We start from the raw sequence: 21489 nt of genomic DNA on the forward strand, positions 1-21489 counted from the left end.
AGCTGACCTCCTGGGTGTCCATTCTGAGTGGCACAGGCTGAATGCCCCTCAAAGACCTGAGCCAGAAGTCTCTGTCCCTGCAGGAAAACCATACTCTAAAGCCCCACTAGTGGCAGTGACCCAAATTTTCCAAGCCACCAGGCAGCAGCCCAGCACCTACTTTCTGCACAGATGGGCTTCATGATGCTCAGCTTGAAGGGTGCAAAACCCCACAACCAAGCCCCTAGCTGGCCTGCCAGTCCCTACTTCAGACTTACTGAGACTGACCTCCTCTATTGAGCACCAGGATGTGATCTTCCAGAATGACAGGAGGCAATAGAGGAAAGGCAGGAGAACTCCCGCTATCCCATTCCAGGGGTGCCTATGGCCACAGGTGCATTCTAACTCACCCACATTCCATAGTCTACAGTTAACTTTGGGACAGCTGCACCACCAGTCCTCTAAAACCTCCTGAATATCCCATCTGTCCTCCTGGCTTTTGCAAGAGGGTCAGAGGAAGAATCAGAAAAGCCATTCGCTTCTCCCTTCAGACTGGGAGCAATGCCCCTTCTCCCTCTCGCAGCCAAGCCTTGCGTCTAAATGCACAAGGACATCTCCGGCTTCAGCTTCAGCACCGGCCCCACCCAGCTCCTTCCTCTGGGGTGCGTGCGTGTTAGGCAGAAGGGGCCTCCGGCCACTCAGGAGTTAAAATGGCAGCGGGACTGGAGGGGGTTGGCGTGGCATGCAGACTGGGAGGAGGCGACCAGAGTGGCCTGGGGAGGTTGGGAGAGCGGCGGAGAAGCGAGTAAGGAGGGCGAGCGAGAAGCGGGAGGAGGGGCGCCGGAGGGCCTGCTCCGTGCACTTGCAGACGCGCGGCGCGCACCCGGAGCGCCCGGCCCTCGCCCGCCAGCCCCGGGCAGCGGGTGGAGACAGATTGTGATTCTGCCATCATCCGCGTCAGCTTGGCCCCACAACCACTCCCAAGATAAGTCCACGTTGGGGAAGGCCCCCCCCCCCAGCCTCCCCCGCCTGTGCGGCGGCGCGCGCGGCGGGAGGGCGCGGAGCAGCGTTCCCCCAGCCCAGCCCCGGCCGGAGGCGATCGGAGCGCCGCGCCACGGGCGGCGGACGGAGGACGGCGCCTGCGGGGTGAGTATGCGGCTCCGGGGCTCACCCGGGGAGCGCCGCCGCGGCCGCGGTGTACTGGACCCAGAGGCCGCCGGCGTGGCTGCGGGGGATGCGGCGGGAGCAGCAGTCTCGGGACTCCCAGCCCCTGCCCCCGCGGCCCCGCGGCTCCGCCTAACCCGAGTCGGGGGCCGGGGGCAGGGGCGGGCCGCTGCCTTCAGCAGAATGCCTGCAGAGGAGCTGGTGACCTGGAGAAGGCGGCCCGGGGGGGGGGGGGGGAGGGAAGGAGAGCTGGAGAATGCAAAGGGTGGCCGGCTGCACCGGCTGGACCGGGCGGCGGGGGAGGGGTCTGGGCCTGAATCAGCCCGGAGAGGCCCGAACCTCCGCGAAACTGTTGCTGGGTAGAGCGGGGGCCCAGGAGATGTCGAGGAGCCCAGGGGTGCCAGAAAGGTTAGGGAGGGCGTGACGGGCGGACCAGCAGGGTGGAAGCGCTCCAGAAGCCTCAGGGACTTTCCCTTCCTTGGAGCTCGGGTGTTCGTGCGGAGGGACAAGCTGGCCTTGCGTCTGTCCGAAGTATCTGGCACCAGGAGCCTGCCTCCTCCCAGGCCGGCGGGCTGGGGTCTGATCGCTGCCTGGGATGGGACATTTGGGATGGGGGATGGGCCGGCTCTGGGCTCAGCGTGAGGGCGCTGGGAGCGGGAAGCGGCGGAAACGCTGGGGTAACTCTGAGCCCACCGCAGCACCCAGGAGACAGGATGGGTTGGCCAGCCACAGGTGGGCCGTCTGTCCTGCTGGCATGGCGAAGGGCGGCGCAGGCGCTGGCTGGCCAGCCAGCGAGAAGCAAGGAGTGGCTGGGTGAGGGGGAACTGAGGCTCCGTTCGAGGCTGCACTGAGACGCTGAGAAGTGGGGAGAGCTACATCCCAGGGGTGGGCCCTAGGGGTGTTGCTATGTTCCCCTCTGTCCCTGTCCTTCCTCCCCCACCAAAGGAACAGGAAGGAAAATGTCAGCTGGGCTTTGTGCTCTGTTCCTCAGGCTGCCGCAGCTCCCATCTGTTGGAGCCAACGCAGCTTCTAATTGGGCGCCTGGCAGGGTTGGAGGGGCTGGGCTGGGCACAGCGCGGGTTGCCAGAGCTGGGCAGGCAGCCCCTCTGTGTGAAGACCCCAGGAGGTGGGGGAGTGGAGGGAACAGCCTCTCCAGGTCTGGGCAGTAGAGGTGGCTCCCTGCCAGCTTGGTCACTATCATTGAGAGGATGGGGGAGGGAAGATCTAGGTCTCTTCATTCACCCGGGACAATGACAGGCTCCACGCTCCACTGCCTGGCCAGCCAGGGAGGGGTTTTGGCCCAGTGTTCTCCCCAGGACTGACACGGCCAGGGTCTCCTCCCATTGCCCACTGCTCCTTAAAGTTCTCTTTGAAAACTAGAGAAGGGGTGGACCCGGCTGGGTTCAGGGCATGGACACCCCCTTGCCTGTGGGTCCTGTTGCTACCACAAAGTCACATGTGGATGGCTTGACCCACTTTCCTGGCCAGGTGCCGCTGTGTGCAAACAGAAGGTGAAGAGCTCAGGGGTTAGAGCCTCCTGAGCCATCTTCCTCCCCAGAGTGGACTCAGACTGTCTCCTCCTCATCTAGGGCCCCCACTGGGCCTGGGATGGGACTTCACCATTTGAAAAGGATGGAATGAAAGGCTTCAGTGCTTCAGATATTGAGGTCTGCCCAGGGTCTAGCACCTAGAAGCATCCCCAAATCCATACCTCCCCCATACAGAGAGGGAGAGGGAGAACTCAGAGATCTGAGGTGCGTTCCAGCCAAGCCGGGACAACAGCTTCCCTCTCTCACTCTGCCTCACTCGAGCCTCCCTTCTCCTCCTCTCTCCCTCCTGTGTTCTTCACTCTTCTCCTTATGCTTCTCCTCCAGACATCTCTCTCCCTCCCTTCCAGGTCTCCACCTTTGCCCCTCTCTTTCTGTACACTGCAGCTTAAACCATAAGCCAGCCCCGTGCGGCTCCTGCACATCCTGACCGCAGGATCACACGCACTCTGGGCTCTGCTGCATCCTCTGTATGGAACAGCCCAGGCTGGCAGGCCTGGCAGCTGCATATCCCTGGCCCCAGCTGATTAGTTCTGTGCCCTCCAGGTTCTTTCAAAGATCTGGTGTGTGTGTGGGGGGGTGGGGAGTATAAACAACCCTAGTGAATCATCATCATCACACTAAATGACCCCTAACGTGTGAGTCCCAACTCCTTACCATATACCAGGCACTGCTCAAGTCAACATTTCTGATATGAAAGGATGGATTAGTTCATGTCTCATGTGTATATGGGGATCTAGGGTTGAATAGAAGGCTGGTTTTTCAGACAGAGAAAGGAAGCAATGATTATTGTGTATTGAGCACCTACTATGCACCATACTGTTAAGAGCTTTACAATATATATATATTTATTTATTTATTTTCCATTCAGTCCTTATAATCGCCTTCTAAAGCCTGCACTGGCATCCTCAGTTTTCTAGCTGAGGGAAATAAGAGGACAGACGACTTGCCCTGGGTCATATAAGTCTCCATTTCAAAATCGCTGATTCTCTGCAGTCCATTTGGCCCCTACCGTGTCCATGAGTTGTACAGTTTTACCAAAGCTCACATTTCACCCTAACTTTTCAGGAGTGTGCCTTGTTTCCCCACTTAAAATACTAGACTCGACATGCATTTGCTGAATGGTCATGTGAATAAGCCTCTTCAAGTGGTCAGGGAAGGCATTGGAAGAGTTGGGACCCTGGAGAGGAGGCAGGGAGGACAGGGACTCTCTCTCTGAGTTTCAGCAGATGTGCGACAAGCTGTGGCCAGCAGCCACCCTCCCCACCCCTACCTGCATCTCGGATAGAGTGGCTGGAAAATTGTTTCCGTTCAGGGCTGGAGTTTAGGAGCTTGGTCCGTAACCGTTCTAAAGAGTCAGTGTCACTTATGTCCTCAGCCTCCTCGGGCAAGCCTGAACTCTGTGAAAACTCCTAGGCAAAGGACTGGGACAGAAAACTTTCAAACCTGCAAGGACCACAGGGAAGGACATGGGCAATGGTCAAGGGCTGGAATGGGGCAGGAAATGGGAAGAGTGATCAAGACACGGAGGGGAGGAAGACAAAAGGTTGAAGGTAATTGAGAAACAGAAACCAGACATGCAAAAAGACACTCAGTCCAGGACACCACAGCACTTGTGGCTGGCTCACTAAGACAGGAAGGATGCCTTTACCTGACACTTCCCCAGGGGGCCTTGGTGTCTCTGAACTGCAGCTCAGGGCCTGAAATTGCACCGAGTTAGGCTTATTCAGGCCATTCTTATTCAATCGGTCCCTCTTCCTCCCTAAGTGCCTACTGTGTTGAGCCCATTGCTAGAAACAAAGAGACAAATAAGATGTTGCCTTTACCCTTAAGGAGTTCATAGACAGGGTATAGATTTTGGAGCCACACTGCTGGAGTTCATGCTTACAGTTGGGAGCCCTCAGGCAAGTCATCTTACTTCCCTGTGCCTCAGTTTCCTCATCTCTAAATGAGATAATAGTAGTTCATAATGCTTCATAGAGTCCTTATGAGGATTAAACGAGGGAATACATTTCCTGAGCTCAGAACAGCCTCTGGCACTTAGCAAGTGCTGTATAAGTATTATTATTGCTGTTTTTATCTTTAGGTGGGGGAGCTGTAGTACAGGGGAGAGCAGAGGTGGCTACCTCTGTTTGGAGAGAGAAAAGACTTGCTGCAGGACGTGGTATTTGGACCAAGGCTTAAAAAGGAATAAGCCAGGCAGAGGGGTAGGCCTGGGATGCAGGCGCAGAGGGTATCTAGGCCACGGGAAATGTGGAGGGAAGAGCACCGTGGTGTGTATGTGTTGTCTTTATGGACATCACTAACACTGATGACCAGTCCTCTCAGCCTCTTTGTCCCCAGTTCTGAGAGCTGGACTTCCAGTGCTGCTTGCAAGCCACCCAGAGCAGCCCCACGCCCTGTGGTCTAAAGCAGCCTCTGGGCAGGGGCCCCCGGTGCAGACCTGCTGGGACTAGTGGCATGACCTTGGCCTCCTACATATTCTAAGCCATCCCTGCACAGATGGCCCTACATCCAGAGCTGCCCCAGCCTTGTCCTCTGGTTTCTGGCACTTTCTGGGGACCCAGGAGATGCCCTGGCCTGAGAGAGCTACCTTTCAGGTTGAGTTTAGCTGGGTTGGGTTGGGGATCCAGTTTGTCCCTGTATGTGCCCTCCACCCACACCTGCCCTGCTGCTCAGCATTTGATGGACTTGAAGTGAGTTTCAGGATGAAGAGCAGAAAGAAGCTTCCTGGGGCAAGAACGGCTTCTCAGCTGCCACCTCTCACCTCGTAATGACACAGATCATAGCACCTGGCATTCACGGAGCACTTACGCTGTGCCAGGCACCATGCTGAGAGCTTTACCTGCATTACCCCACTATACCCTCAAATACCCCGACTAGATAGGTAGATGATCCTGTTATGGCAAAGACACCAAGACTCACAGGTAACTAGAAAAGAAGCCAAGGGAGGGATTCAGCCCTTTGCTTACACCCCACCCCTGGAATCCAGCGCTCCTTGGGCCTTGAGGTGATCTGGAGTCATCTAGCCAATTCCTCTAGCTCTCTACAGGAACTAGTGCCCTTTGCCAAGGGTGTCCAAGCCAGTGTCTGCTTTGCCTCTTTGAGGGATCTTCCAAGAAGGTCTCCCTGACCCCCTTCCTCCTCCTGTTCTTCTAAGATCTGCTATTGAAGATCCAACTTTGTTTCTGTCTCAGCCAAGTGCCTCAAGGGCCTCAGAGAAGCAGGACAGAAGAGCTGGTCCCTATGGACATACAATGGGACCTGGCAGGGTGACTTGCTGGGAGAATAGGACAGAGATCCCAGATGAGATGGAGGGAGACAGTGAAGCCCTGGGATCCGAGCTGTCTGTGGGGCGCCTCTAACAAGGAGGGTTCGCCTGTCTTGGGAAGAGCAAGTACAATTGTTTTATATACAACGTCTCCCAAGGCAGCTCCTTTGGGGCTAAAGCATATGGAAGAAGGGGACAGCGATTGTTAACGCAGCCAGCTTGGGTCCCCCTGGAAAAGTGGGTCTGTCTGGGATGCTTCCAGGGAAAAGAAAAAGGAGGAAGAGAGAAGAAAAGCAGGATTGGCAATGTTCCTCCTAAAAGCGTTCTCACACCGAGTGCTCAGAGCTGAGCTGAGGCATCTGTCTTTGGCCTGGGAGCGCAGAGGTGGGGATGCCCAGAGGGTGGGATGACCACCGAGGGCAGCGGAAAATTAAAAGCTGCATAGAAGGAAGGGGACAAGGAGGTCTTGACACTTTACCTGCCTGGCTGTCACTGCTCTTCTCTGGCTTCTACTTCTGAACAAACCTCCCAGTGAGAGGAGGGCCCTGAGCTTCAGAAGGTGTTTCCCAGAGTGGCCCAGGGACGAAAGGGTGGACCCCACAACCTAAGGGTCCTGAAGAATTGTGCTGCCTGGCTCTGAGCACAGCCATGGCTCCAAGCACAGCTGTGCAGACACAGGGTGGGACTGGAGTCTTTTTATTAGGGAATATTTATTAAGCCTCTGTACCTGGCCCTGGGGCATAGGCGGTAGGGAACAACCAGAGATCTCTGCCCTTAAGGAACTTTTACTTTTTTTTCCGGGGATACAGTAAAGTAAATTTACAAAGCAAATAGCATATTAGAGTGCCAAGGGACCCAAAGAAAAATACAGACAGGAAGGAAAAACCAAGAGCACGTGTTCAGAGATGTGAGGTTGTAGATTTGCACAGGTGGCCGCAGGGGCTTGCTGAGAAGGTGACATTTGAGTAAAGATGAGGGGCAGCAAGGTCACCCAGGCAGAGGGAGCTGCAGGTGCAGAGGCTGAGAGGCAGGCTGGCTGGGTGAAGGGCGTGGGGGAGGCCAGGCTAAGGGAGGCTGCGGGAGAGCAGAGAGATATTCCAGTCTCTCTGGGGCCAGAGAATAACAAGGAGGCCAGAGAGAGGAGGGCTCTGTAGCTGGGTGAAGAGTCTGTTTTCTCCTCTGAGAAAGAAGCTTTGCAGAGTTGGGAGCATGGGGTGACACACTCTGATTTTGAAAGCCCCAAGGTTGGGTCATTCATTCCAGCTGCTCAGCAGCTAGCTAGCGCTCATTCTGACCCACTGGATCCTCCAGTCGCTGAAGCTATTTCAGTCAATCTGTGCGTACCCAAGTGTTTGTCGAGCCTTGTCCCTGGGGAGCAGGCTTTGGGGCTGGGGAGGACATAAGGAAGCAGAAGACCCAGTCTCTGCGGGGTCGGGAAAGCTACAGATGGGTTGGGAAGGCACAACTCATACTCGCAAGAAATAATGAGGGAATAATACCAGACAGTATTTAAAACCGAGTGCTAAACTGTGTGATTTAGACTATAAATGTTATCAGAACTGCGAGCGCTGTGTGGGAGGATAGAGGGAACGCTTCCTCCGGGAGGTGCTGCGGATTTGGGCCTGGAAAACGGGGCGAGGTTCTATCCTGCAGGCGGGGAAGGATTCTTGCAGGAACTCAGGGCTCGTGGGGGTGGGAGGGAAAGAGGGCAGCCATCTGGGTGTGGGGGGTGAAAGGCCCAAACACATCAGCTCCCCCGGTGGGGGCTGTGGTCTCAGAAGCAGTCCCTTCTCCACCATCTGGGTTTCTGATGTCCTCTCTAATCCCTCAAAGCCCCAGGAAAGCAGCTGTCTATGGCCCGAAGCCCCCCACCCATCCACCCCCGTGTGCTTGCCCTCTCCTTCCCAGGGCTGACCAGTCTCTGGTCTCTCTTTCTCTGAACAGGTCCTGGGCCAGCTCTCCCCTCATGTGCATAGACTAGCACCCAGGATCTCCCACCTTGCAGCCACGCCCTTGGCCCACCAATATCCTCCTGGCTCTCTGCAATCCCCTGGGCTCTGGTTTCCCACGAGGTCTGAAGCCAGCTTCTCTTCTCCCTTCCTCCCGCAGCCCAGGCTCCTGTCTGGTAGGTCATTCCCATCTGTTTCTGTGAGTTTCACATAAATGAACTGGAAATCAAATCACGTCAAAGGGAGCCAGCCAGCTTCCTCCCGGGAGGGGTGTGTCCTGTTCCTGGAGCATCGGTGAGCTCACCACTGATGTGTGGAGAGAGATGGCCTGAGTGGAGTGAGGGGGATCCATTGGGGTGCCTGCACCCTCTGAGACCCACGTGGAAATGCACCCCTCCCCAGACCCCAGCCAAAGAGCAGAAGCCAAGGGTCAAGTGAGCAGAACCATTGCCACTCATCAGTGGCCCTCTCCACCAGGGCGGCCCTCAGGAGCCTGAGAAAGGAGGGCTTGTGGCTCTGTTCTAGTGGTACTCCTGGGCTCTGCAGGGCAGAGTCCAAGGCTCCTGTCCTTCCATGATCCAGAGCACATGGAGTCAGATGGAGCTGGGTTACTCTCGAACCATGTGCCCTTGGGCATTTTCTTAGCCTCTCTGAACCTCAGTTTCCTCATCTATAAATCCAGGTTATTAACACCCTCTTCGCACGGTTGTTAATAATAATAGCTAACGTTTGTGAGATGTGGAAGGCTTTACTGCATTTATCTCGTTGAATCCACAGAAGACTGTGAAGTAGACACTCTTTTCCCCCCATTGTGCAGTTGAGGACACTAAAACTGGAAGCCTGACGTAATTTGCCCCGGGGCCACATGCAGGCAGCACGTGGCAGAGCCAGAATTCAATCCTGAATTTTTCTGACTCCAGAGCCCTGGTTTTCAACCACCACATTAAACGAGCTAATCTGTGTAAAGTGCCTGCTACAAAGTAGAAGCTCAATAAATGTTAGTTCCTCTTCTCCTCAATTTCCCCAGGGCCGCTCCTCCAGAGAATCGCTCTCCCCTGCCGCAACACATTTCTTTTCCGGGATCCCCTGGGACGTACGGTAGAAGTAGGAATGGGAATGAGCTGCCAGTTTATACTGATGGAAAAAAAAAAAAGGGGCTGAGAGAGGGCAAGCCATTTGCATAAAATCATAAAACACCAGGGCCGTGATTAATACCCAGGGCGCCTTTCTTCTGAGAGTATGGTTATGCAGTCCCATGGGTCCTTGACAGGAAGCATCTTGCAGAGGTGAGAACGGAGGTTCTGCTGGAAGGATGGGGTGCAGGGACACTCTATCACCCCAGGGTGAGGAGGAGGCATTTCCACATCCAAGTGCAGGAGCTGATCACGGTGGGCCCGGAAAGGAGCCAGTGGGAAGACTCTTAAGACCTGTGCAATCTGAACTTGGGTGCTATTTCTGGAATGTAATAAACAATCTGAGGAATCTTCTGGATGGATCTGGGAAAGAGTGTTGAAGGTCGAGGTACGAGGAAGAAAGGATGGTATGTTCGAGACTGCTAAGTTGAGGTGCCTTCTGCACCAGGTAAAGTGTGCAAGGACACATACCGGGTTTCGTTCTCGACTAAAAGGTTCAGGGGTCACTCCAGGGGAACTGGGCTAATTGGGCTGCACAAAATGACCACACAAGAGACACAAATACCTTTTTCTTTGGGGTCACTGTGACGGCTCCTCTGACCTTAAGGGTCCGCAGAAAGAGAGAAAGAGAGCACGAGCTGACCTCCTTTATTGAGGAGAAGCTATTCAAATGAGGCAAGGGGTCAGGTTTCATGATGTCCACTGTCAGCAGGTTGACTGACATCTAGGTAGACCACACCCAAGGGCACAGTAAGAGAAGCAGACACACACAAGGCACTTCCATGGAACATTCTATCCCAAACAGGATATATTACAAAGGAACAGGTGAGCGTAACTCCACCCATGGGGCTGTAGCAAGACACACCCATGCACAAGACACCTTGGTTGAACCCAAGAAGGGTGGGGAAAGCTCTGCCACATTTCTGCGACTGAGAGCCTCAGCACCCAGCTGGGGAGTGTCACTCAGTCACGTGCAAGGTTGGTCTCCCCCAGACACACACACACCACTTCATCTGAACTTACCTGGAAATCAAAACAAGAACAGATGATTTCAGGGCAATCTGAATATAGGGGTGCATATGAAATGGAGAGGAAGGAGCTGAGCTGGGGAGATTCCCTAAGACAGTCCTCATTTGTTCCTCCCTGGAGACCCCTTTTCTGGTGACACCAGGACAGCCTAAGTTGCCAGCCTTCACACTTGATGTGCAGACCCCAGTTGGCCTCTGTGTTTCCTCGCAAAGACCCCCTAGGAGAATTGAGAAGAGGAGCCTAGGTTGTGGCACTTTAGAACTGAGGCCACAGAGTCCTCGGATCATGTGGCTTTCAAATGCTTATAGAAATGGATCCACTGTCTCAAAACAAAAGTGTATGTGTGGTAGGCAGAACAACGGCCCTCCTATGTCACCAATCCCTGGAACCTGCAAATAGGTTGCGTTACCCTGTGGGTGGGGGTGGAGGGCTGCGGTTGTTGTTTGACCTGCAGACAGGAGGTTATCTTGGGTATCCTCGTGGGCCAATGTAATCACAAGGGTCCTCTGGAAGAGAGAGGCAGAAGTCAGTGTCAGAGTCAAGCCAGAAGAGGAGGACTTGCCCGGCCAGTGCTGGCTTTGAGGAGGGAAGGGGCCATGAGCCAAGGAACGTGGAAGCCCCTGGAAGCTGGAAAAGGCAGGGAAAGGGACTCCTCCCCTGCGGCCCCCAGAAAGGACGGCAGCCTGCTGACACCTGACTGCGACACCCATGTCAGTCTTCTGACTTCCAGATCTATGATAGATTTTTGTTGTCTTAAGTCACTAAATTTGTGGCAATTTGTTCTCGCAGCCATGGGGATTTCAATACAGGCAAAAGCAGAGCAGGTGGACCAGAGCCCCACTGGACCTTCTCCTGACCTCCCAATGACTCTGGGCAATTCTGAAGAACCTAGTTTGGAAATACTGTGTCTGAAATACAACCTCCATGGTTTGCAGACAACAAACTCAGGCCCAGAGTGAACTGGCTTGCTGGGGGTCACAGTGAGGTAGTGGACAAGCTGGGTCTCCAGTCCAGGGCCTGTTTCTCTCTGCTAGAAATCCTGGATGCTCACCCGCATTCTCTCCTCCACTTGTTCATCTTCAACGTGTGTGTGTGTGCGTGCGTGCGTGTGTGTGTGTGTGTGTGTGTGTGTGTGTGTGTGTGTGTTTACCTGCAGAGGCCGGGCGCCACAGCAAGCACTGAACAGAAGCAAAGTTAGTTCCAGCTCAGGAAGGTGGGGGACAGCACTGCCCGAACTCAGCCCTCAGCCTCTCCCTGGGCCTCAGTATCCTCCAAGCGGAGGCAACCAGCCCAGGTTGCTTAGCGCTGTCAGCTCTCCTTGCCCTGGGGCTGGTCCCCAGCTGGGCTTTATCACAGCCACCTCCTCTGGGCAGAGACCCAGCTGACTGAGCAGGCAGCACCTGCTTCCTGCAGCCTGTGCAGCATTCCCCACCCTGGAGAGCTGCAGGTGGGCAGGACAGGGCCTGGGGACAGCAGGGGAGGACAGGGAAATAGGCAGCAGAGCCTGCGCCTGCCTGAAATCAGCCCCGGGACAGCGCGTCATTATCTCCCCTCTATGAAGCGTTTTTGGTCTTCCTGGCTCTCCCCACGGCACACCTGAGCCACTGGCCGGCCCCCAGGGCTGCCAGTGCCTGGTGTCAGTCTCCATGGCAACCCCACATTTGCCGTTCTGGTTTCTAGTGACTTATTGGCATGTGTGGTAATTTGCAGAGCTTGGCAGGCAGAGCTGGGGGAACCGGGAGGAGGGGAGGGGAGGCAGGGAGGGGCCCTTGGCGTTGGGGAGGGGCCTCCAGGGTTGGCAGGAGAAAGAGGCCCCACCCTTCCTCATCCCTGCGAGTAATATCCCAAGGAAGGCATCTGCCTCCGGACCAGGGCCTCCCCTCTCTGAGCAGCATCGGCTCTTTCCAGACCCCGCGAGGAAAACAGATGGACAGACAGATGAGGCATACAGCTGCTCACCTGTCACACAGACTTGGGCAGGCCCCAGGGAGCTGACAGTCGAGTTCAGCGGTGGCAGGTCAGACAATTCATGTCTTCCATCACTCTCCTGCCTGGTCCCTGAGCTCTGAGAACAAGGGTCCCTTTTGGGTCCAGGGGTTTGCCCATGGAGAGAGGAGTCAGGACAGTGTGTCTACCAGAAAGGTTCTTGCTGTTTCTAGGCCTCTCAGACACTCAAGAGAAACAAGGACAGCAGTATGAAAGGCCAGAGGGTGGGGGTGCAGGAGGGGGAGCCAGGCAAGCCATCAAAGGGGCGAGATGAGCGGAGGCCTGACCCTTCTCCACTTCTGCTCGCCAAAGCTTACCTGACCTCAATACTGCTTCCCCAGGGCACAGCGGCAGGGAGCCTCTCCCTGCACACGACTTCTCTGTCTCCCTCTCCGATCTGTCACTCCAGTGCCACTCTGTTTGTGCACTACGGGAGGCAGCCGGTGTGCTGAGAAGAGCACTGTCTTTAAAGTTGGATCTGTCTGGGTTAGAATCCTGTGGCCACGGCTCCCCAGTTCTCTGGCCTTGGACATATCTCTTCACCTTTCTTTGAGCCTCAGTTTGCTTACCTCCAATATTGGCTTAACAGGATGCAGCTCAGGGGCAGAGTGCTTGCCTAGCCTGGACCAAGCTCTGGGTTCTGGGTTCAGTCCACAGCACCACGGAAACCACAACAAAACAATAAGTGGGATTGGCATATGCAGCTCACACCTGTGAAATGCTTGGCGCAGAGTGAGCCCCAGTAAATGTTAGAGAATGTTGAAAGGAGGCTTTTAATTATCTACCCAAATAAACAGGAGCAACATGACTGATAATTTAAAGAATTCTGGTGGACTTTGTGGGATAGTCTTTGTTAAACATTTGAGAATCATCTTCATTTAGTCTGTAAACATTTATTGAGCATCTACTGTGTGTAAAAGTACTGGGCCAGGTGCTGGGTCTTCTATGGTGTTTCATGATTAGGGTAAGATTAGGTGGCCTGTGCATTCTCTGGGCATATAGCATCTTCCAGGAGGGCTGGTACTGGTTTTTTTTTTTTTTTTCTTGGATTGAGAACTGAACTCAGGGAAGCTTTGCCACTGAGCTACATCCCCAGTCCTTTTTATTTTTCACTTTGAGACAGGGTCTTGTTAAGTTGCTTTCATTGGCCTCAAACTTGTGATCCTCCTGCCCCACCCTCCCAAGGTGCTGGGATTACAGGCATGCACCATGACCCCCAGCTTACATGATTTTTTTGAGAAGTGGCTGCCCCCCAGAGAAAGATCTGCCTCGTGAAGGCTTTCTCTAGGTTGTGTGCAGCAAGATACATATGCTACCCAGCTCCTCAGAAGGGGTGAGTTTATGTTCAAGGCTGGATGAAGTACAGGAAGGAGCTGGTGGGTGATCTCTCCTCCACCTTCATGCTTCTGAGGCTTGAGAGGGCCACCAAGGAGCATTCAACCACCAGCTGAAAGAGAAACTGGGTGCACCTGCTCTAACCTGGGCATCTAAGAACCTCACAGCTCCTTCTGCTGGTGCTGGAAGGGAGCAGGGGGAGCAGGGGGAGAAAGGAAACTTGGCTCCCAGCTCTGCCAGCAGATGGACTTCTGTCTGCAGCAGAGCGTTCTTCTTTGAGCCTCCTCGCAGCCTCCTCCAATATGGCGCACCAGAGACACACCAAGGGAATTTCACCGATGGCTGGGTACCTGGGCAGTAATGGGCGCATTGTGCTCCCCAGCTCTGTTCACATCATAGCTCCTGTGCTCCGTGATACGGGCCCAGGAACTCCGCCTGATGGGGAGGGGGTCACTATCTAGGTACATCTGGAACCCATCAACACCTGGGCACACCTGGAACCCATCTACAGTTCACTAGTATTGACTGTGAAGCTCTGCTTTTTTATCCATGAGAACCTTCAGCTTCAAGGAGGGGAAAGGACTCTCCTGAGCTCACACAGCCTCTTAGCACCACTGGGACTCCTTATAAAACTTCTGACCTCTGGCCTTGTGCTAATCTGTGACCTCGTCTCAAACCTCCTCCTTCCACTGTCTCTTCTGATCTTTCACCCTGGAGAGCCTGCTTCTGGGGGAGGGAATGCCACTTCTCTAACAGACGTAGAACTGGGCCGCAGGGTCCCCGAGTCCTCCTCCTCACCAGCCACCCTCCTCATCAGTGAGCCCCTCCCCATTCCAGGTCCGGGTGTCACCGCGACATCAGTGACTTCAGGACACAGCTCTTTTCCTGGCTTCCCCACCTCAGCTTCTCACTCCCAAGGCCACACATTTGGCATCACCTGAAAATCACAGGGTGGAGGGCCCTGCTTTCTGGCGCCACCCCCCAGTCTCCCACTTTGCTTAACCAAAGCCTCGCGCACCACTATTCTTTCACTTCCTTGGGACCTTGGGCTCACTGGCGCCTCGCATTGCCTTCCTCTGTCTTTTCTGCTCTGAGTCCAGTAGAGTCCGTGGTCCATCATTTTAGGCATCCTCCTGCCGTTATCCTGGACTCTCCTGACGCTCTGACCTTTTATTGTCCCAGCCCTGTGTTAATCATTCTAGCTGCTGCTTTTGCTTGCAGCCAGGTGGCTGAACTTGCTGGACACACACACACACACACACACACACACACACAACACCACACACGGGGAGGCAGATGGGTACTTCTACAAACTCACCATCCCCAACCCAACTTGTTCTTCAAAAGTGCCTGGTGTTCCTGTCGCATCCCCTGGATCTCTCCCTCTCCTGACTCCTCACTGTTTCACACCTTCCTCCCCAAACCTCCTCCCGCATCCTTGCTCTCAGCTGAGGACCTCCCCTCCCACTTCACAAAGAAACAGAAGTCTGCGGGCAGAACTCCCCAGTGTCCCCATGGAACCCTGAGACGCACCTGCCTCTGTGCCAGTGCCCTCCTCCCCGCTCCTGCTCAGCCCAGGCAGCAGCCTTGTCACCGCAGGTCAGAGCTTTGCCACCTCTCCTATCCTCGCCTTCACAGTCCTCCACGAGGTTCAGGCTCCTACCAGCTTCAACAAAGCAAAACAACAAAACCCTTCCTCAAGCCTGATTGCTGCCACCACCCGGGCTGTGTTCTCTCAGGCCAAATGTCTTGCAAGAGTTGGCTCCCGGCTCCCTCCTGCTCGCTCGCCCACTCTCTCCTCAGCCCTGCTCCCGTCTAGCTTCCTCCCCGACTGCTGCCTGCTGCCAAACGGCTCTCCAGCTACCGAGCCAGGGAACGAGCCAGGGTACGGTTCTTGGTCCTCAGAAGCATCCTTCACTCCTGTTGGATGCTTTCTTTTCCCAGGTCTTCTCTGACTCCCTCCCCAAGCTTCTCTGGCTTCTCTAGGTTCTCTCTTCCAACTCTCCCTTCCCTTCTCCAGCCTCAAATGTTGGACCTTTGGGTCCGGTTGAAATCCTTCTGCTCTGACTGGCTGCTCTGTCCCTGAGCCATCTCGACCACAGGAAAGACTTCTGTTACCCTCCACATGCAGAGGACACCCAGATCTCTAGTCCGCATCTTTTCATCTCAGGTCCGCATCCTCGTCTCTACCTGCCTAGCTGACCAAGTTGTATGTCCCAGGAAACCTCAGACTTGGCACATCTGAAGCCAGACTGGGGATTCTGCTTCCAGATCTCCACTCCTTCCCACCGCCCCCCCCTTGCCTCGTTCTCCTCCAGTGTTTGCTAAGGGTACCACCGCACACCAGCTCTGGGTGCCATCAACGGGGATCATTGTCCGCTCTCCCCTTTCCTTTCCCCATGGACATCCAGCCCATGGGCAGGTCCTATCTGGCTCTGAAACAGCACCCAGCTCCACTCCGCCCATCTCCCTGGCTCTGCTTGATTTCAGGCTGACCTGCCTCTCACCTGCACCACGGGGCTCACCCTCTAACTAGCTAAAATCTATCCCGGGTGCCTCCTGTCTGGTCTCCAAATCCCTGCTGAAATGACCTTTTAAGAACACACACCTGACTCAGTCACATTCTCCCACAGTCTCAAAACTCTTCAACGGCTCCCTGAGCTCTTTAGGATAACCAGTGGAGCAGCCCCGCGGGGAATGTGGCCTGGGCCTGCCCCCCACACCTGCCCCCCATACCTCAGGCTCTGCCCCCAGCACCCTGGCTTCTTTCAGCTCCTGACTGATCTGCTCCTTTGTCCTCATGACCTTCATAACATTCTTTTCTCTGGCCCTCCATCCCTCTTCCTACCCCACGCTTCTCCCCAAATTCAGGTCATCCTTCAGATCTAAGCCTAAATAGCCCTTCCTCGGAAAAGCTGCCCTGGACCTCCAGAATTGTATCAGGCCCCTGTTAAACTCTCGCCATGTCCCGAATGCTTCCTTTATAACACACATCGTGACATCTAATTATACCATTGGTGCTTATTAGATAAATGTCTGCCTCTGACACTAGGCTGTGATCCCATGAAGGGAGAGACCCTATCTGTTTAGTCACCTTGGATCACAGGCATCTGGCATGGATCCGGCTTTCAAAAATATTCAGGAGCGAATTCACTAATGAGAGGGCTTTATACACACAAAGGATCTCATGGGAAAAGCCCAAGGGAAGCCACGCCCGGAGCGCAGCACAGGTAGACCAGATGACCATGCCTGGCCAGTGGGCTGCTAACTAGAGAAACAATGCTCCTGTTCTTCTGCCCTTTCCCAAATAAAGACCTCATCCAGATTCAAAGGAGACTCACTCGGAGTTTTCAGCATAGGCTTTTCCTCACTGAGAGTTCTTTTAGGAATAATGGTGATCATCTTTCAGATTTGAACAGTTCTTTACAACCTGCTAAACCCTCTCACATATATTGTGGTACTTGGTTGTATTTGTCTTTTGTGTCACCCCTGTGAGAAGGCTGGGCTTCCACCTGTTCCCTAAGGGGGGAAACTGCAGCTCTGAGGGCTTTGGTGGCTCACCCATAGGCACCTGGCTGGTCAGTGCAGTTAGACTTGGACCTGGGTCTTGTGGTCCCACTTCCGCGCTCTCTCTGCTGACGCAAGCCCAAGTTTATGGAAATGAGGCTGCCGCCAGTTGAAGGTTATCCACAGTAATGGAAGGAGGACTCAGGTGGGGTTGGGAGGAAGGTGGGTCTGGACTGTGATGTGTAGTTTGATTTGGGGCAGAGTGACCACTGTCATCATGGAGTCTCAGACATATGTCCCCGGTCACTCAGCTGGCTTTGTGGAGCCGCGGGGCCTCTCGCTTTTCTCATAGATCCTCACAGCCCCTCAGTGTTGAGGACAGAGTGCCCAGAGAATCCAGAGTAAAGGACAAAAGTGTGAAGCTGAGGGAGGACAGTGGCTCCTCACCCATCTCCCAAAGGTTAACGTCCCAGGCTCTAGAGACACACGTGGCCTCCCTTGGATTGGCTTCTGCCTCCTCACTAACCAAGTCCCCTGCCCCTCACTGCCTCCCACATGCCCAAGTAAGGCCACCTGGCCCTGGTTCCCCAGCCATCCCATGCTCCTCCCACCGCTGAGCTCTGCTGAGGGTGCCCTCTGCCTGTGGCCACCATGGTTTCCTTTTGGCAGACTCTTACCATACTATAATGCTCACCTCTGGTGACATTTTTTTCCAGGAAACTTCCCCTCACGCCCAGAGGACTCCTCCCATGTACTGAGCACACTCAGCACAGTCTATTAAATGTTCCTCTTTGCTGGGTCTTTCTCTTCTGGTGAATTGGAATGTCCTCAGAGACAGAGGCCATGAGTTATGTGTGCAGGTACTCCCAGTGCCAGGCACGCATTAGTAGTAGTAACGAAATGACACACATTGAAGGCTTGCTGTGTTCTAGACTCTGTCTAAACCCTGTAGATTAAACTCCTTGAATCCTCAAAGCTACTTTTTTATTTTAAAATAAGTACAGATTCACTGGAGGTGCAAAAAAATACACAGGGAAGTCCTGCATGCCCTTCGCCCAGCCTCCCCCAGGTTCGCGGCTTCCCTGACTTCCCTTAAGTGCAGTATCAAAACCAGGAAACTCACATTGGTGTAATCCATGGACCTTATCCAGATGTCACACACGTGTGTGTGTGTGTGTGTGTGTGTGTGTAGCTTTGCATAGCTACCACCACAATAAAATATCTGACTCTACCAGATCCCCTTCTGCTGCCCCTTTATAGCCACACATTCCCACCCATAACCACTGGCTACCTCTTCTCCATCTTTATATTATTTTCAGATGTTATATAATTGGGATCATTACAGGGTGCAATCTTTTTCTATTGAATTTTTTGCACTCAGCATAATTTCCTTGAGATTCATCCAAACCATCACCTCTATGGTTAGTTAGTTCGCCTTCATGGCTGAGTAACATTCTGAGATAAGGATGTGCTGGTTTGTTTCATCACACACCCACCGTGGGACGTTTGCATTAGCTCATTTTACAGATGAGAAAACTAACTGGCCCAGGATCACACAACTGGCAAGTGGCACTTAATAAGTATTTACGAGCAGGTACCTAATAGGTGTGTACTGTACTGAGCTCCACTGTATGAGGGACTTTATGCTCTTCTCTCAGTGCTCGGTGTGGTTTTACACATAGCAGGTGCTCAATAAATAAATGTTTGCCAGTGAGGGTATGGATAGAATGACACCTGTATTTCCATAGGTAGCAGTCATGTCCAAGCTAGCCTGCACCTAGACATTCACAAGAAGAGAATATCCTTCATTATCTCACGTAATAACTGCACTGCCAGGTTTACTTGGAATATCAGGAAAGGAAAATTGGGACAGTAAATAGGATGCATCCAGGTCTGGCATTTTGCTGCCTAAAATGCCCAAGGCTATTGGTTCCAAATTAATATGTGTCACATTTGCATGGTATTTTGCATCTAATCTGCAGGTTGCTCATTTTATCAAAATGCAAAGCCACCTTTCCAGCTCCTGCTTCTTGTCCCCAGGCTGGTGCTGGGTCAGGCTGTGCTGGTGTCCTCTGGAGAAACAATCAGTTGGGTCCTGAAAGTGCCAATTCTTGAGCTAAAAAGTTTGCTGGGGTGTTTTTGCTCTAGAAAGAGGTAACAAGTTATTGCCACTCTGCAGGGGCCTCAGGAGGTTTAATTAAGGAGGATTTGTGGAGCTGTTGGAAGTCCTCAAACTCAGGTGTGGCGAGCCAAACGCAATTAAGTGATTGGAAGGGAACCGGGAGTTGGACTAGTCTGACCCCAGGCTCCACGCCCAGGGGATGGGCCTGCTGGAGAACCTCCCGCCACTCCTCTCTTCGGAGATACAGGGTGACAAGAGAGCCAGCCCTTGTCTCCAGGGACACAGTGGAGAAAAGTAGGGTCCTTAAGGTGGGAGCTTCACAGTGGGGGTTTGGAAATGAGTTCTGAGGTCTTGAAAGGATCCTGTGGTTTTGGCCAATCAAGAGCTTACCCAGGCCACAGGTGGAAGGCGCTTATATGAGGGAGGGACGGCACTGCTAGTGAGCGCGGCTAGTGCGCATGCCTTCCAAGCAATTCAGAATAGTGAATGCCAAACCAGGCAGGGCCCTAGAACCAGTAGTAGCTCAAGGAAAGGAGAGACCGTGATTACCTGAATGCCGGAGACCCACCTGGAGGAGGTGGGGCTCACTCTGCAGAACCCCATTGAGTCAGAAACTCAGGAAGGGCATGTCACGGGAAAGCAAATTCAGACCTAGTGTGAAGTTCACCAACACCAACGCGTTTAAAGTAAGACTTCAGAGTGATATTGGCCTTTTGGCAGGCCATGTGGGGTTGTGCCCTCAGGCTCCCAGGAATGCACGATCACTCTTGCTCTTAGGAGCATTTCAAAGGGAGGGTTGAAGAATCTTCCCAAAGAGATGGTGCTGTGGTTGGGAGATGCGTTCCCCAAAGGCCCTTCTATTAAAAGCTGAGTGGAAACTTGACCAAGTAGGGCCTAGTGGTGGGGGGTGGTCATTGGGGGTCAAAGGAGATTGTGGGACCACAGTCTCTTCCTCTTCCTCTTTTCACATGTCTGCAATGTGCTGAATGGTTTGCTCCACCAAATGCTTTCAGGCATTTGGCCCAAAGCACAGGGCCGATTTATCACAGACTGAAACTTCCAAAACTGTGATCTCAAATAAACCTTTTCTCTTTATATGTTGGTTTTCTTAGGTATCTTGTTATATAAAGGAAATCTGACTAATACAGATGGAACAATACTTGGGAAGAGAGAATGGAAGGTTAGCAAGTGGGACCACTACCAGAGCAGAGAGGGTAGCATATCTGATTTAGGACCAGTGTTCTAAGGACTCAAGGTGAAGTTTGGTACTTAAGGGAATGGAATGGGGAGGAAAGATCAAAGTGAGAGATGGTCACAGGATTAACAGCCACAGTCTAAGAGACTATATGAGGTCATAGAGAGAGACTGTAAAGGAGAGGGGGGCACAGGCCTACAGGAGGGCAGAGGACTGAGCTCAGAGAAGGATGAGTAAAAGGCAGGTACAGAAGAGAGAAAGAGCTCCAAGAGCTCATCAAGAGCTCTCTGAGGCTGAAAGCTGGGAAACTGTGGTTGGATTAAGAGCTGTGAGATTGAGTCTAAGCAGGAAGAAGTAACAGAGGGCTGCGGGTGAGTCCCTGCCTGGCTTCGATATGTGCACGAGGCCCTGGATTTGATCCCCAGCAGCGTGGTGGAGGGGCTGGGGAAGGAATAACAGACCAAGGGGGCATTTTTATTGTTGTTGTTAATGATGAAGGGAGGTTTAGTAAAGGACTGAGTTTCCTGAGGTGGTGGGAAGGAATGAAGTTGGTTTTTAAGAGGAGGAAGCCCTGTGAGTTAGAGGGAAGTCAGGCAGAACAAGCAGGCTGGGCAGAGGTGTGGCAGGCACGGTGATGTGGGGCGAAGGAGGTCACACCTGTCATCGCCATCTGCCTCATGAGGTCGGGCAAGGTGATCTGTTCAGAGGGCTGGGTGCAGATGGCGCACAGTCAGGGGCGCATCTCGGAGTGCGCTGGGGCCGCAGCCAGAGAGGAAGAAAAGGGTGACGCAGAGAGGATCGGGAGAAGCTGCAAGCGTGAATCTATAATAGGGCGGATCCGCCTGCTTCGGTATTCTCTTCTGCCACGCTTTTGGAAGGGACACTTTCTAATTTTTAAACTGAGACAAGTGTAACAATGACCTCCGCCTGCCGCAGAGCGACCCTCCTAGACTGGCCTCTTCTTGTGGACAGCTCAGCTTGGAGGCCCATTCCCCTGGGCTGGCTGGCTGGGGACCTCCCCATTTTTAAAGCTTGAAACCTTTTCTCCTTGTCCTGCCTTAGCAAAGGGCCAGGTTCTAAGAGTCCCAGGTGCCCTGAGCGCTATTTGTATTCTACTCCCTTCCTCCATCTGGCCACAGCGGCTTAATGGCCTCTGGAGGGTCAGGCTGGAAGATGAATGCTGGCCCATGGGGGACGATGTCTGGCCTCTCCATTAAGGAGGTGATGGAAGGCAGAGCGCAGAGAATGGATAATCCAAGGAAACACAAACAG

The 21489-nt window shown here is 53.7% G+C and overlaps 1 protein-coding gene across 2 annotated transcripts in view; it reads left to right on the plus strand.

Moving 5' to 3' along the window:
* Nucleotides 1–702: 702 nt before the first annotated feature.
* Nucleotides 703–21489, plus strand: part of LRRN2 (leucine rich repeat neuronal 2) — a 64209-nt gene continuing 43422 nt past the window's right edge. Inside the window, exons 1-2 of one of the 2 annotated variants that reach the window (XM_081297855.1) lie at nt 703–1125; nt 7906–8086. The gene's annotated coding sequence lies outside the window, so the exon portion shown is untranslated. The remainder of the gene's footprint in view (nt 1126–7905; nt 8087–21489) is intronic. The other variant, XM_081297854.1, reaches the window with a different exon arrangement.

The sequence above is a fragment of the Spermophilus citellus genome (assembly GCF_964194105.1).
Source record: "Spermophilus citellus genome assembly, chromosome: 6".
NCBI lineage: Eukaryota > Metazoa > Chordata > Mammalia > Rodentia > Sciuridae > Spermophilus > Spermophilus citellus.